The sequence below is a fragment of the Poecilia mexicana genome, unplaced genomic scaffold, assembly GCF_051168715.1.
Source record: "Poecilia mexicana isolate PSO_F unplaced genomic scaffold, ASM5116871v1 scaffold_15, whole genome shotgun sequence".
Lineage (NCBI taxonomy): Eukaryota > Metazoa > Chordata > Actinopteri > Cyprinodontiformes > Poeciliidae > Poecilia > Poecilia mexicana.
In genome coordinates, this window is record NW_028263384.1 from 11,932,102 (window position 1) to 11,946,658 (window position 14,557).

At 37.2% G+C, this 14,557-nt stretch overlaps 2 long non-coding RNA genes across 4 annotated transcripts in view; both read right to left on the reverse strand.

The window, feature by feature from the left end:
- The window catches only part of LOC148155309 (uncharacterized), a 63,100-nt gene that overhangs the window by 11,585 nt on the left and 36,958 nt on the right, over positions 1-14,557 (reverse strand). The window lies entirely within an intron of this gene.
- LOC148155310 (uncharacterized) lies at positions 5,448-7,913 on the reverse strand. Of its 3 annotated transcripts, none has more exons than XR_015765494.1 (6): positions 7,611-7,913; positions 6,493-6,581; positions 6,286-6,403; positions 6,042-6,109; positions 5,852-5,967; positions 5,448-5,752 (listed from the first exon to the last, which is right to left on the reverse strand). It is a non-coding gene; the product is annotated as an uncharacterized LOC148155310 (long non-coding RNA). The 3 variants fall into 3 exon arrangements; XR_015765493.1 differs by lacking the exon at positions 7,611-7,913 and adding an exon at positions 7,196-7,259; XR_015765492.1 differs by lacking the exon at positions 7,611-7,913 and adding an exon at positions 7,196-7,253 and having other exon boundaries at positions 6,493-6,602.

Consider the following 14,557-nt stretch of genomic DNA (forward strand, 5'->3'; position numbering starts at 1 on the left):
GTTTTTTTTTTTTTGGAACCATTGAAAGTGGAATTTCAATTAGCGTAGCCATGTTTATAATGTCTCTAAACTGACATAAGAAAAGCTTTTCTGGTCTACTTGCCAGTTAAGCAGCGCATTAATTTGCATACTTTGTCTTAACAGTGATCATCATGCATTCATTTCAACCCAACTTTTCCAAATGTGAATTCCCACGATCAGAGTAACCAGGCTCTCTCTACTTCTACAACCCTTATGTTACCGTAAGAGCCATCTGTGTGTGATGTAATATTTTTTGAAGTACAGGAGAACCTTTACTGTGACCCAGATTTGCTACAAATGCACAGTTAGTGCAAAGAAAATCATGACAATTTTTGCAAAGCATGGTGCAAACATGTTTTGGCAAATGACAAAAAAATTTTTTACAATAAGTGGATTCTGTTATATACTAAGCCACGTGGTGACTTGAAATAAGATCCGACACACACTAGTGGCTCATGTGGATAGAAAATGATGTATAGTTGTAAGCAGAGCCGGTCCAAGGCAAAGCAGGCCAAGTTGCTGCTTTGTTTCAGGGAAAGCGCCAGCAGAAACAAGCAGAGAATCTGTAGATTAATACATTATGTCACCTCTAACTTTCTCTTGGACTATTGAGAAGGTTAGAAGTTAAAATAACAAATGTCCTCAATTTTTATAGATCAAAACTTTAAGGTTGCGCAGTCAGACTTTTAGCAAACCCCCAACTTCACCCCCCAATTTGTCAGTGTGTCAAAACTGACAAATTACATTTGTACAGGTAAATCTAAACAATCACAGATTATATTTATAAAAAAGTTGACTATTTTAGATATATTCAGTCATTTCTCAAAGTAAAACTTGACTTGTGTAGATTCATTACTCGGGGAGAAATATTTCAAGTCTGTCCTTTATTTCTTGTAATTTTGATGAGTATAACGTCCAAATGTGTGTTGATTGATTGGACCTGCTGCAGCATGAATAACTGCATCACAGAGGCGATCAGCTTGTGGCACTGCTGGGGTTTAATGGAAGCAGAGGTTATATTGATAGGGGCATCCAAGCTCATTGGTTTCACTTTTTGAAGAGTGACAAAAAATCTCATATTTTTAATCATGTTCTAAATTTTTGAGCTGCAGGTGTAATATAAATGAACTATTCTCTTAAGTGTGTCTTTACTGAGAGTCAATGTATTAGAGTACGTGAATGAGAACAGCAGAAATAGAAATCTGTCCATTAAAAAAATACAATTTATGTGAGCTAAGAAAACAAGTGAGGTGTATAATCAATTTGCTGATTGTTTAGTTCAGTGAAACTTTATTATGGACAAAATATAACTAATGAGAACAAGTTCCTGTTGGAGCTCTGAACTTGGCTCACAATATTTCTGGTGGTGAACTATGAACATGAGTTCATTCACTTCAACATCAGCAAAACTGAGTTAAGAACTGGCTCTACCCTCAGTTAAGGAAATCCTCAACGATCAGGGTATCTTGCTTAAAACCAAAGACCTAAATCAAAATATCGCAACTGAAAAGACCACGCAAGAAATGGAGGCAAGTCGTCGAGACGCAGCGATCACAACGAATGACCCGTTTGGCACGTCTTTGCAAGCTTCCAAATACTGTTGAGGTATTTCCATCTGGAGCAAAATAGAGAGTCGATTGAGTGACAGACTGCGAGAGCCTCAATGGAGCCAGAGGGTGGCGAACCGACAAACTGCACAGTTGCATTCATGAGTAGAATAAATTAGTCAACAGTTTCCTGAAGAGGAGAAAAACAAAACAATGCAATAAAAAAGCAGCAAACATGTCACACCAAGGTAAGAGGAAAGAAGTTTTATAATGCACACTGTCGGGAGTGAGATTCCCAAACTTCTTTCAGCAGAAGCAAAGAAATCTGAAGTTCAAATTTTTGTATTATAACAAACACTGCAGCATAGAAAACAATGAATTTTTCATGAAGCAAAAGGGCCTCTGCAGTAAGAGCACAGGTGTTACACAATGTTATTTCATATTGGTAAAGCTGCTTAAGTGCTTTACTGTTAAATTATGTATTATTCATGCCTTATTAAACAATTTGTTGGACTCCTCACAGTAAATACTTCTGCATTCGACGACCTGTATTTAAACTTTGAAAACAATCAGGGTTTTTTTAAGCATTAGGTTGAAGGCCCTGCAGCTTCTTGGGTGTAAATCTTTATTCTGCTAAAACTGCAGTTTGTTCACAGTCATGTTTTAAAGGGGGATGTGTTGGAAAACTAAAACAAAGATACATTGGTGACGCATTTGGACATTATACATGTGGACGTAAAGTTATGCCCAGAAAAAAATGAAAGTCTGCAGGCAAGTTGCTCTATAATTAGTGGGGAAACATTTTGTGGCCAAATTCTCATTTCTAGCTTTTGTAAACTATTGAACAACTAATTATAGCCAAATAAGATGACTCATTAGGAGTTGTAAATATCAGAAGATATGAAAACGGTGCACATTTATTGTTTATTTCCAGATTTTCTGATGTGGCTGGTCATTAATTGTTAACATTAGAAGCACAAATGGCATAACATGCATGTGTATTCAATAACAGAACTTTTGGAGATTGTTGCATAACAAAGAATAATTTGTCATGGCAAAGAAAAGAGAAAAATGAGGGACTGTCATCAGTAAAACTGCTTTAAAAACATTAGCTTTCAGTCAAATATGCTTTGCTAAGGAAGGATTATGTAACTTAGATTTTATGAGGGCTTGAATAAGATGGATGAAGAGTTAAATCCATTATTCATTTCTGTGAGTTGGATTGAAAATTGTTTTGATTCATTCAATCAATATGCTTGTTTCTGAAAAGAAATCAGCAAGGAATCTCAAAAAATGAAAAAAAGGAAAGAAAAAAAAAGTTATATCTAGTTTTAAAATGGAAATGTTGAATTATTTATACTCTTCTCTATATAAAAGCACAGTAATCTGAATGCTTCCATTGATATTTTCGTTGTTTATCTGTATGGTGAATGCTGAATCTATGAAATTAGGCCTCATTGCCATCACACTAAATCTTTAGATTATCCCACAGATTTAAGTCGGGACTCTTGGGAACTCAAAAACTTTATTACTTCCAGTAAGTCAGATGAAACATGCTGATAAAATTAAAACATTGTTAAATCTGTCGAGCGTATGAATAGTTTGGGACTTAATTGTATGTATATATTGTTTGGAATACTCAATTTGTGGAATTTCAGGGAAATATTGCAACAAAGATGCATATTTGTCCGATTAAATCTGATGTTCAGTTTACTTGAACAACAACTGGCTTCAAAAAGGCCAAATATGTGTTGTTGGTTGTTAGCTGAAACTTCAGCGACGTTATCTTTTTCTTGTGACATACGCTGAGGCCATCTGCAAAGTAACTCTGTAATGTCAGTGGGTTCACGTCCTCTACCCTCACTAAGTCATACGCCACCATCCATGGCAATTAATTGTATTTCTATGGACAAGATAAAAACTGTGAGCCAAAACAATAAGCTCGAATAACCTCAGATCAATTAGCAATGACCTGTTAATGTCTGAACAGATAAACGATGTTCCCTCTTTACATGGCACAGACAACTACGTTTGAAGCCTTCTCTTTGCCCGATTTGCGTGTACAAACCGTTTTTCTTTTTGGCAAAACATCCGTTCTTAAAATCATCTCTGAAGCATTTGAGTTGCAGACAGTTGTCTCTGCACACCGTGAGGAGGGCTCCCAGCCGGCGCGTCTTAATCCACGGCCAAGTCAAACGAGTGGCGTGTCTTTTTTTTTATCCCCCTGCCTTCTAGCTGCTGAAAAACAAATTAATATTAATTATGAGGCCAAACATGCGAAGTTCCCTTGCTCCTACCTGTGCAGCAGAGTATTAGCTGTGTGATAAACAACTTCTCGCTATTTGATAAATAATCCAAGAGAAACACAGCATCCCGACAGAGCTATGAAAGTTTTATGCACTGTTCTGCGGAGGCTCATTCTCCTGCTGAATAACAGAAATAGCTGGTAGAATCCCAGTATTTCTCAGTTTCTTCCAAACGCCCCCGCCCCCCTCCTACCACCACCACCACCACCATTTTTTGCCTCTTCAAATATGTCCAGGCGCATCTTTTACTCGGGATGCTTTGGAGTTCAGGGTTTGTATGCATCGTCTTCATCCCCTGCACAGCAGCATGTTGCCGTGCAACCACACTCTAAACTGCGAGTCTTACGGCTTCTTCCCCTGCAAACCAAGTTAATGAAGATGTCATTTCTATAAGAAGAGAAGCAGAGCTAATGGCTGTCCAAAAACTGAACAAAATCTTTTTGCAGTAAAAGATATTTAAGCCAATGTTGCTTCAGATCTTCATGCTGAATAACTTCTTCCATGAACACACTGCAACATTATTGGGTTTTTTTCTGCTGGTCTTCATTAGCAAGTATCATTATGTGGCCAAAGCATTCCCATTATTGAACTGCACGTAAGGCTGGTCCAATATCATTTTTGTAATATAATTAAGTCGCTGTCAAGTTATTGTAAATTATACGCTATTGCCTCTGCCTGCAATGGCTTGGGATGGTTTCCTATTCTCACTGATGACGGTGGTCGTTACAACTCAGTAAAATGCAAAAATATGAACAGCTAAAACTTTATATGGCTATAAATAATAAAACGAGTTTAAAAAAAAAAAAACTAAATCTTTCATATCAATTTTTATCTAGTCTGACCTATCTGATTCTGTGACAGCATGGGAACAAGTGGCCTCTTTAAAAACGAAACACATCGGTTCGCCATCCAGCTCTTAAAATGATGGATCAGAACCCATGGTTTTGCTGGAATCATCATGTGAATTTTTTGCACTGCAAGGCCGGTTCTGGCCTGGGCTCAAACCCGGGTCCAGCGTTTTCGCAGTAGCACTTTGAGCAAATTAACCTCATCAGATTTGTGCAGAAGCAAACCTCTCACAAAAATGTTTGCAGCTGTAATAGAGAATCCTGAACACCATTGTAGCTAGCACAAGAAGGAGATGCATTTTTTTGATACTCTCTTACTGTTTCAGTAGAATAAGGTGAAATTATATGAGGCAAAAAAAAAAAATGAAAACAGTTGTCTTGCCAACATGGCAGAGTGATTATGTAGAAGTGTATTCCCCGTCCTACACAGTAAAAACTGCTGGGTTAAAAATAACCCAATACGTAACCCAGCGCTGGGTCAAATATGGACCGACCCAACGCTGGGTTGTTTTAACCCAACTGGGTTGGGTTGAGGGTTTGACCCAGCACATTGGGTCATGGCAACTAACCAAACGTTGGGTTAAATTGACTTGTTTAAATTGGTTAAACTGACCCAAAATTGGGTTGAAATTCATAACCCAACACAAGGGTTATTATACCACTATAGTTGGGTTAAAAAAAATTATTTTAAATTTCACTATATAAAAACAGGATTAAAAGACATATGAATTTAAAGCTTCTTTTATTTCCACATGATACATATATAGAGCCAGCAATTTCATTTACAAAAGTTACAAAACATAAGTAGTTAAATCACTTCAATTCATTTGGCTACAACTCCAGAAGTATCTGTTACTCCATATTAGAAAACATTTAATGAAAAAAAGTGTTTTAAAGCAAACTACAAGTAAACCTTTCAGCCATTAAACAAGGAGCATTTTTAACGACACTTTAGCATTTTGCCTGTCTCCCTGCATGAGGACATACAGGTTGTCACATTTTGTAGATGCACCACCAGGTTTGTCCCAACCTGATGGAGAGAGAAGACAGAAAATAACAGGCCATTAGTGATGAACTTATATAAACAGCAAACAATTTGAGCATGATTCAGAGATGAATGTTGACTTACAGGCTGGATATCAATGAAACCCTCTGAACTTCCAGGTTGATGGATCTGAAACTCTTCTCCCAAATGTGTAAGTAGGGAGGAGCACTGGCAGCAGCTGCAGGGCTACATCATCTTGTCTGCATGGGAAACATAAGCTTGTGTTAAAATGTTAAATGTTAACAGTTTATAAACATCTCTTCAGCTTCAATACCTTAAGGGAGAAAATTCATGTTGTTGAGAAGACGGCCGCTCCTTTCTCTTCTTGGCCATACAAAAGATCTTCGTTGAGAACAAGAGAGAGAAGCACAAAAACAGGCCTTTAGTGAATTTAAAGGTAAAGGGCTACATTCTCAAAAACTAATTTCTGACTGATTCTAGTTTAACACAAAACCTCACTATTGAATGTGATGCACTTAAACAATCTGAGCATTATTCAGAGATGAAGGTTGACTTACAGGCTGGATATCAATGAAAACATCTGAATTTCCAGGTTGATGGATCTGAAACTTCTCCCAAATTAGTAAGGTGGAGCAGGAAGGGGTACTGGCAGCAGCTGCAGGACTACATCACCTTCTGTATCAAACATAAGTTAGTGTTAAAATGTTACAGTAACTAAAAAGCATGACAACATTTTAGAGAACATTTCTTCTGAGCTTCAATACCTTGAGGGAGCAGACTCATGTTCTTGGTCATGCAGAAGGTCTTCGTTGAGAACGAGGAGTTTGGGTTTCGCTTAATTCTCCTGAAGATCCTGGATGTAAAATTACAAAATCTATCAGAAAAGACAAAATCACAAATCAAACTTTAAGAATGACTGAATTAAATCTTATAGCTGTCTCAACTGCAAATAACTTGTAATTAGCCAGCAATTTCAAATGTTCAGAGTAATTTTATGTTCCTAAAAATAAATATAGCACTTAATAAAATAAAATGACATATAATTTAATTTAGAAGTAAAACTTAACACAAACTTAGTGCTGAATAACTTTCAGCACCAACTTTAAATAAATGTATTTGTAATTAATACCGTAGTAACAATAATAATAAAATGAGCAAACATTAACATTAGATATTGTTTTAGTTTTGCTTTTAATTCGTTGCCTAAAACCAGCGGGAGTTTGAAAGCAATGTGCCGGGAGACGGTCGTTCTCTCTCGGCTTAACGAGCCGCTCCGCCCGGTCAACTGACAGAGGGCGAGACGAGCCGGCGGCTGGAGGGGAGCGATAAGTGCGAACACGTCCGAGCATGTTTGTAATTAAGCTATATGTTAATAAACCGAGCGCATAATTCAGGTTTACACAACTAATTTATCGCCTAATAACTTTGCAAAAGTTATTTTATTTTCAAAAAGCATAATATACCCACATTATTAAAGCTCTGCTCGCTCTCCTCCGCCATTACTGCTGGTGTTCGAACACGTAGCCTCAGCCCGCTGAGGATGCGCGCGCATATTGCAAAAATCAGGGGACAAACCGTCAACTACATTTTCTTTTAAAACTAAATCTATTTTTAAAAATTTGACTATGTTAAGTTACGAACAAATATGATTGAGGTTATATTAAAAACTGAATTTAATTTACTTGACAAATTGTGCCCTTCCCCTTCATCTATTTTTTCCCCAACATCCGTGTTGTAGCAACACCGAAGCTCTTTGTCAGAGGAACCTACCGTAATAAACATTTTAAATAACCATAAAAATAAATATCAAACATGTTTGAAATAAATTCAATTTATGTATAAAATTCTATTAACGTTGAAACTTTATCTTCTTTTTACTTACCATGTCTTATTTCAAAGTAGAGAAGTCCGATATGCAACGTTCACAGTCATGTTGAAAATGGAGGCTTGTGAAGAGGGGCGTGGCTTCTTCCAAGTTTCATCTTTAACCCAACCGTTTGGGTAAATCTACCCACCCAACTCCTGGCCCAACAGAAGTGTGCAAGATGTAGACTTCCGATAAATTTCTGACCCAACTCATGAGTTATGAATTTTGACCCAATATTTGGTCAAACTAACCCAACCTATGACCCAACAGCTTCAACCCAGAAATTGGGTTATGAAAATAACCCAGCATTTTTTACTGTGTATAAAATGCAATAGTGGCAAAAGATTCATCATACAGGGCAACCATGTAAAAACACCCAAACTTCAAAACATCTGTGCCTGCATGTCAAAAATCACAGCGTATGTATTTTGCAACAAAGCTACAAGTGTTCAGTAAGCAGATGGAGAAGCATAAAGTTCAAGGGTTCATGTAAATCAGTAATTTAGTTGGCTGCTCCCCAAAACACCAGCAGCTGCCTTATCCGGTATCTACAGCTTTCCAAACGTATGAAACAAGCTGAACAAATTCACAGTGGAATCCCGACTTCAAACTATAAGTGCAGCTATAAAACACAATGTCTATAATAGTCCTCTGGGTTATTTTTTAAAAGATGGGCAAATGTAACCCAACTTCTGCAGAGTTACCCTAACGCACTTCTGATTACGCTGCACACAGCAGTTCACTTTGGGGTACACGTGGCACCATGGGAGTTGTGGTTTCGATTCTGGCTTTGTTCCCTGCTATAAGTCAATGTGCCCCAGGGCAAAGCACTTAACTCCGAGCTGCCTTCCGATGCGTGTAGTGGTGTAAAAATCTATGCATGTTTGAGTGCAACTGGTTGAAACTGACTCTACTTTAAATAGCTTTGAGTGGTTAGTATGACTGGAAATGTATGGGATTCAATCTATGTTATCATTTATTCTTGCATTTACAATACAGGAAATTAAAGGGCTCTCCATGCTTTGTTTCAAGCGTTTTATTTTCTTCAAGTGTGTTTGTATCATTTTTTAAATGAATTATGCTTCAATTTTTCACCATGCAAGTTGTTCGACAGCATTATTAACAGAGCAAAATGCCAAAATAGTACAAGTAGAATTTAGAAATATGCAACATGAATCCCAATCAGCCCTTCTATTGTTGTTCAAAGCAGACAAGCAAATTCCAAACACTCTTACCATACAAAAACTGCTTCTATAGTTTCACCCCTCAAAAGCAGCAAGCACTCTGCAAATATTGGATAATGGCCTCTGGATATGCAGAGCACGATTTCATGCTCTTGTAAACAGAAAATGGTTGTTTTCTTGACAAAAGATCTAATAGGTAAAAGCTGAACATATATGTGACGTCGTAATGATAATTGCCGTCAAGGTTACCTAACTTAGTGAAGATCAAGACCTTAAAGGAGGCAAAACCAATCCTAGAACCAAACTACTGCAAGAGGTGTCAATACAAACAAGAGTGAGGATTCTGAATGTCTGAAACATCAGGGATATTCTATGAAAGCAGTGTCAAATAAATATGTTATGTGTACAATAAACAGTGCCTGTTATCACCATAGAAAATGTGACGTATATGATCACAACACACCATAGCTAAAGATATTGGTGGCATAACCGTTAATGGGGTAGCACAGGTCTTGGATCCAATTTAGCCAAGATTCACGTTTTTAATTTGTGAAATAAGGGAAACGGTCTCTATGCTCTACGAAATACAGGGGTTATAGAATATGCTTTGTTCTTTTTTTTTAACCGGACAAAGTGTCCTAAACTTTGCTCAAACTAACAAGACGGATGACCAGCACTTTTATTCACAATGTCTCTGGATTTTTCAGATTGTAAAATGCTTTCTGGGTTTAGTAACACAGAATATCAGCCAATCAATCAAGAAATTGTTTTGTGATGTACATGAGCATACTGTCAAAAAGAACAGTGATTTAAAACAAAAAAAAAAAAAAAAAATGGTGGAACTGTGATAGATCACATTGATCAGACGGACCACAACATAGCTGCTGCAGCCAACAGCATGAATGTATTTATCAAAGTCATTATGATCATTGATAATATTAAGTTTGACGACTTGATTATTAAATGAGATCAGAAATTATAGTCGGCAAACTGAACCAATAATTCACTCAGCAATATGACCCCGGAGATAAAAAAAAAAAAAAAAGCAAGACACTGTAGCAATTTTGTCTTGAAAATGTGACATTACAAAACAACGGGCTCATTTCATATCTATGTAGAAAGCAGTTGAATTTAAAGTGCTGTGATCTTTGTTGTAGATTAGGGGCCTATAAACAAAATGAATGTATCCTGTGCTTCTGTAAGTACAAATAGAAATCAGGTGAAATAGTTTTGGGCAGAACAGTATGAGGGGAAAGAGTAATGTAAAAGTTTGCATCAATTTGACAATTCTCTCATTGATCTAGCTCAAACAGCTTCTAAGAAGGCAATAAAAAAAATGCTGCTGCTTGTGTTTGACTTGGTTAGATTGAATTCCCTCCCACATCTTCAAAGGCCTGGGTTCAAACCCCGGTCCGGATGAGAATATGATTGCTGCTGATAGGTGCCAGTAAAGAACATGACATGTAATCTTGTGAGCACCAATAATCTCTGTGGGATAAGACTGTAAGATGTAAAGGATGTTTCGCACGATACAGCAAGAGCCTTCTTACCAGCTTAAACTAACAGAACCCTGAGTGATGGAAATGTTTGAAAGTTTGTTGGATGGAACAACGCTTGTTGTCTGAACTCGGACCCTTCATCAGCAGTGAGGTCGGAGAGGTGTCGAGATCTGAACAGATGTTTACGAACCATACGCACAGGTTTGGTGAAGATTCAGGCATTTAAGGTAGCAAAAAATGAAAAGCAGTTATATTTATATCAGCGGCTAATCAGACTCCACCAATAAGGACCACCGTTTTCGCAATGAGAAAATGCATACAAAAGTTTTCCACTACTGTTAAAAGGAATGAGCGTGGCTTATGTTTACTATTATTCACTGAAGTGAATCATTCCTTTCCCACCAATAAAATCACCAACAGGACAGAGGAAATAAGTACATGTAGAAAAATCTACTTGCCCAGTTTCCTTTTAAACTAATCTCTTCTTTTTGGGCTCATGCCGTCTTCAAGAGCCATGTTACAGAAAACACGAAGCTCTGCTGTGCCTGCAATAAAAACAGCTAAGAGCAGCTTGACAGTCAAAAAGATTAACTACTTAAAGTCAGCGAACATATTTGTCGCTTAGTGCCTATATTCAATCTGATGAACTGTGTTTAGGAGACAGAAGTTCTAGAAATAATTGGTATGCTTGCGGCAGCCTGTTAGACCTTGCAGAGCTAACCCTTGTACAAAGATGGCAGATAAGTAATGGTGTTAGGCAGGCTATCATGTAGCTTGAATATCAATGTCAGATGTGGTGAATATGGTCACTCCACTCAGTGGAAAGAACGGGAGTAGAAAAAGAAAACAGAACATTTTTAAAGTCAGTTTTTGAAATTCAAGTTGATGATATTCAAGGTACATGCTGACGGTTTGGAAAATCAGTGTCCTCTACAAAGCTGTCATCTGAAGTGCTATCCGTTTGGGTCTCTGTGTTGCCAAGTGGTTTTATTTCCATACCAGCGTGCAAGTTTTCTCAGCAGGGCAGAACTAAACAGCTGTAAGCTTCAGTGGCTGCTCTGCCAAGTGAATTAAAAGTGGTATCAAGGAGAATTAAGAGTGTTAAAACAGGGGATAATTGCTACCAAATGGTTTTGCTCATTTGAATATTTGCTGAATATATCTCGGTGGTTACCGCTTTTAATGTTCCCTACCAGGAGGTTGGGCACAGATGATGCCAGGTCCCCCACTACCTTTGGGATGACGGAATAAAAAAAGAAGCAACACCAAGCTTAAGCATTTGTCTTCTAAGACTACAAAACTGAAAATTACGTTAATTTACATAAATTCCTTAACACAGGCCACACAAAAAAAAAAAAAAAAAAAAAGAACATTATGTCGAACAGCCAGGAAGAATTGGCAAAATTCTTCAGAAAATGTTCCACTTGGAAATATTTTAAAGTCTTCATAGCCACCTGAGCTCAGTCAGATTAAACTGAATAAAGTCATATTTTGGGTAAATTATTTTTACAATATTACAATAGTTCTCTGAAACCCAGTTAACTCCATGTTGCTGCATGGTGTAAAGAAAACAGTCAGTGCTAAAGGCAGGCAGGGACATTTAATAAGTCTCCGTCTGGAATGACAAACATTTTGCATCTTTACATTCGTGTGCGAACAGAAAATGGAAAGAAAGCTTTTCGATTCTCAGTCAGATCTGCATTGGAGCCTCTTGCAAGCTCAACAAAGAATGTCAGAACTCATTTAACTGCACTTTCTGCAAAATAATTAAAAAAAACCCAACAACAACAATGAAAATCTTGTCAACAGTGTCCATTTCAGTAGAATAAATTGTAGGGCAAAAAGGTTTTTCTTGAGACTTGTGGCCAAAACAGTGGAAATTTGACATCGGGGATTGTTTTAGGATCGTCAGTGCCAACTACCCTTACAGGGAATTGAATAAAAGGATACGATCTGACATGAGAAGTCCAGTTGCCTTCTCTTCCAACTCATTTTATTTATCATATATATATATATATATATATATATATATATATATATATATATATATATATATATATATATATTCATAAAGACTCCTTTATGGTCATGACAGATGTTATGTCATGTTTTTGACAGTGTCATGTCAGTCTTATGCACACCCCTTCAAATAAAGTGTTACCAAACTTTTTTGGTCCTATGTAAGTCTTATTAGTTATTACTTTCTTGCTCTGGTTTAAATTACAAATAAACAAACCAGGATGTTTATTTCCACCAGCTGGACCCTGGTGTTTCATACGTTTCATCTTGGTCCAGGAAAGGTGATTTGGCAGAGCGTTGTGTTACACAGTGAGGTAACTAATTAAGTAATTGCACAGTTCATAAAAAAGCTTGCAGAGCAAAACACACACACGGGCCAGCTGCCAAATGTCGGCACCTTGGCTTCTCATATTTTGAAACACTTTTTAATGCCACAGCAACTTCTTAGGGTTATTGACCTTCAGTGCTAAGAAGAGTGGTAGAGAAACAAGGGAAATCAGGTGCAGGTTAGGGTCAGCATATTCTCCCTCTCATGCACAAACCCGGATTGTACGCCAAGAGTCTGTCACGGTGCCTAGGGCATAGCAGATGCCCCATCATATGGGCAAAGCCAAGGAGAGGACATGGTTTAGATCTTATTAGGAAATTATAAACATCAGTTAATTAGTATCCAAATCATGTAATGCCCTCAGGCTTATCCTGCTGCACGGCTTTCATCCTCGTTCAAAACAAAGCTTTAGTGACAAGACATTTCCGCTACCATGAGGAAAATTTTATCTTTTGTGGAGGCAAGGTCCAGTTTATCTGTTATTCGTCAGTCAGGTAGAATTCAACAAATCACAGAATCCCACAAAGATTTTTCTTAAAGTAAATGACCCAAATCCCACATCCTTTTCAACAATGGTATAATAAAAGCAGACTAAAATTTTGAATTACCAAATTTGTGGGTTTCACAAAAGGATAATAGGTTTTAATAACCAGTTGTGCTCTGGATTCAGAGGTATTATCATTTGTGCTGTTTTCCCCCTTGAAGAGGGAGCATCACAGCTCAATGGGGTTCAAAGTAATATTTCTGACCCAGAAGGGGATATTTACTAAGGATGCCAATGCTAAAGTAAATTATGACAAAAATAATCATTGCCTTCAAAATTCAAACTGGCACAATTATGTCTGATGCTTTTTGATGGTTTCCATTTATTTTTCTTTTTTTTCTTTACCCACTTGTAAAAAGCTGGCTATATGACATGCCTGCGTGTGAGTACAGATAGTTGCTGATAGTTTTTTTTTTTTTTTAAGAAAAAAAAATAGTTCTTGCTGACTTTTTGTAGAAAAACAAGGACAATCAGATCACTAACACACCAGATCACTAACAAGATGTCTTAAAACAACAAAGTTAATCTCAGTTCCATTGAAATTTGTACAAGATATGAGATCTACAAACCTGACTGTTATACCATGTCAAGAGGAAAAAAACAAAATTGCAGTAAAACAATCACTTGTAGAGGCTTTACCCAGTTTAACTCTTCATTTTAGATGAGGATTTTCTAGTTTCAAAGATCTTTTTTCCTAAAATATGTCCAAGTACAAAGACACACTTAAACTTACAAGCTGAAAACTTAGAATTGTAACGAATTTGTTTTTTTCCTATCACTGTTGTAATAAGTACAAAACAACAAGAGTTCATAATTAAATACAAATATTCTAAGCAAAGCCAGGAGATAGAAATTGGATTCATTTTTAAATTAAGCAAAAGACTGAAAACATATATTACTTTTCTTAAGTATTTTTCTTAGTTCCTGCTAATTCTGGTAATAATATGAACACCAGTTTAAGAGAGAGGCACCAGAGAGCCACTAAAGTCGTTTCCATAGAAACAACTTGACACGTCTCATCAGTGTCACAAGGTCATCAGCAACCAGGGAATGCTGAGCAGCTAAAAAGGAAAAAAGGGACACCTGGACAACATGTGGGCCTGTAAGATTTTATCTTTAAGTGCAGCATGAGTGTCACTTTAAGATTTATTTTTAACCACAATTCTGCTGAAGACGCTCTCCCGCCCTTATTTGGAATTCGAGCTGAGGCTTTGTGAGCGAAGAAAACGATGCCACTCCCTCCCCACCGATTCCTAAATGACTCTGATCCATATAAGATGTTTATCTGCTGTGTCCAATCAAACCTGAACATCGATCCTTCCTCCCCATCAGTGCAGCTGTGGCAGTGCAAATTGCCTTTATCCTGCACAAGTGTGCCATGAAAATCT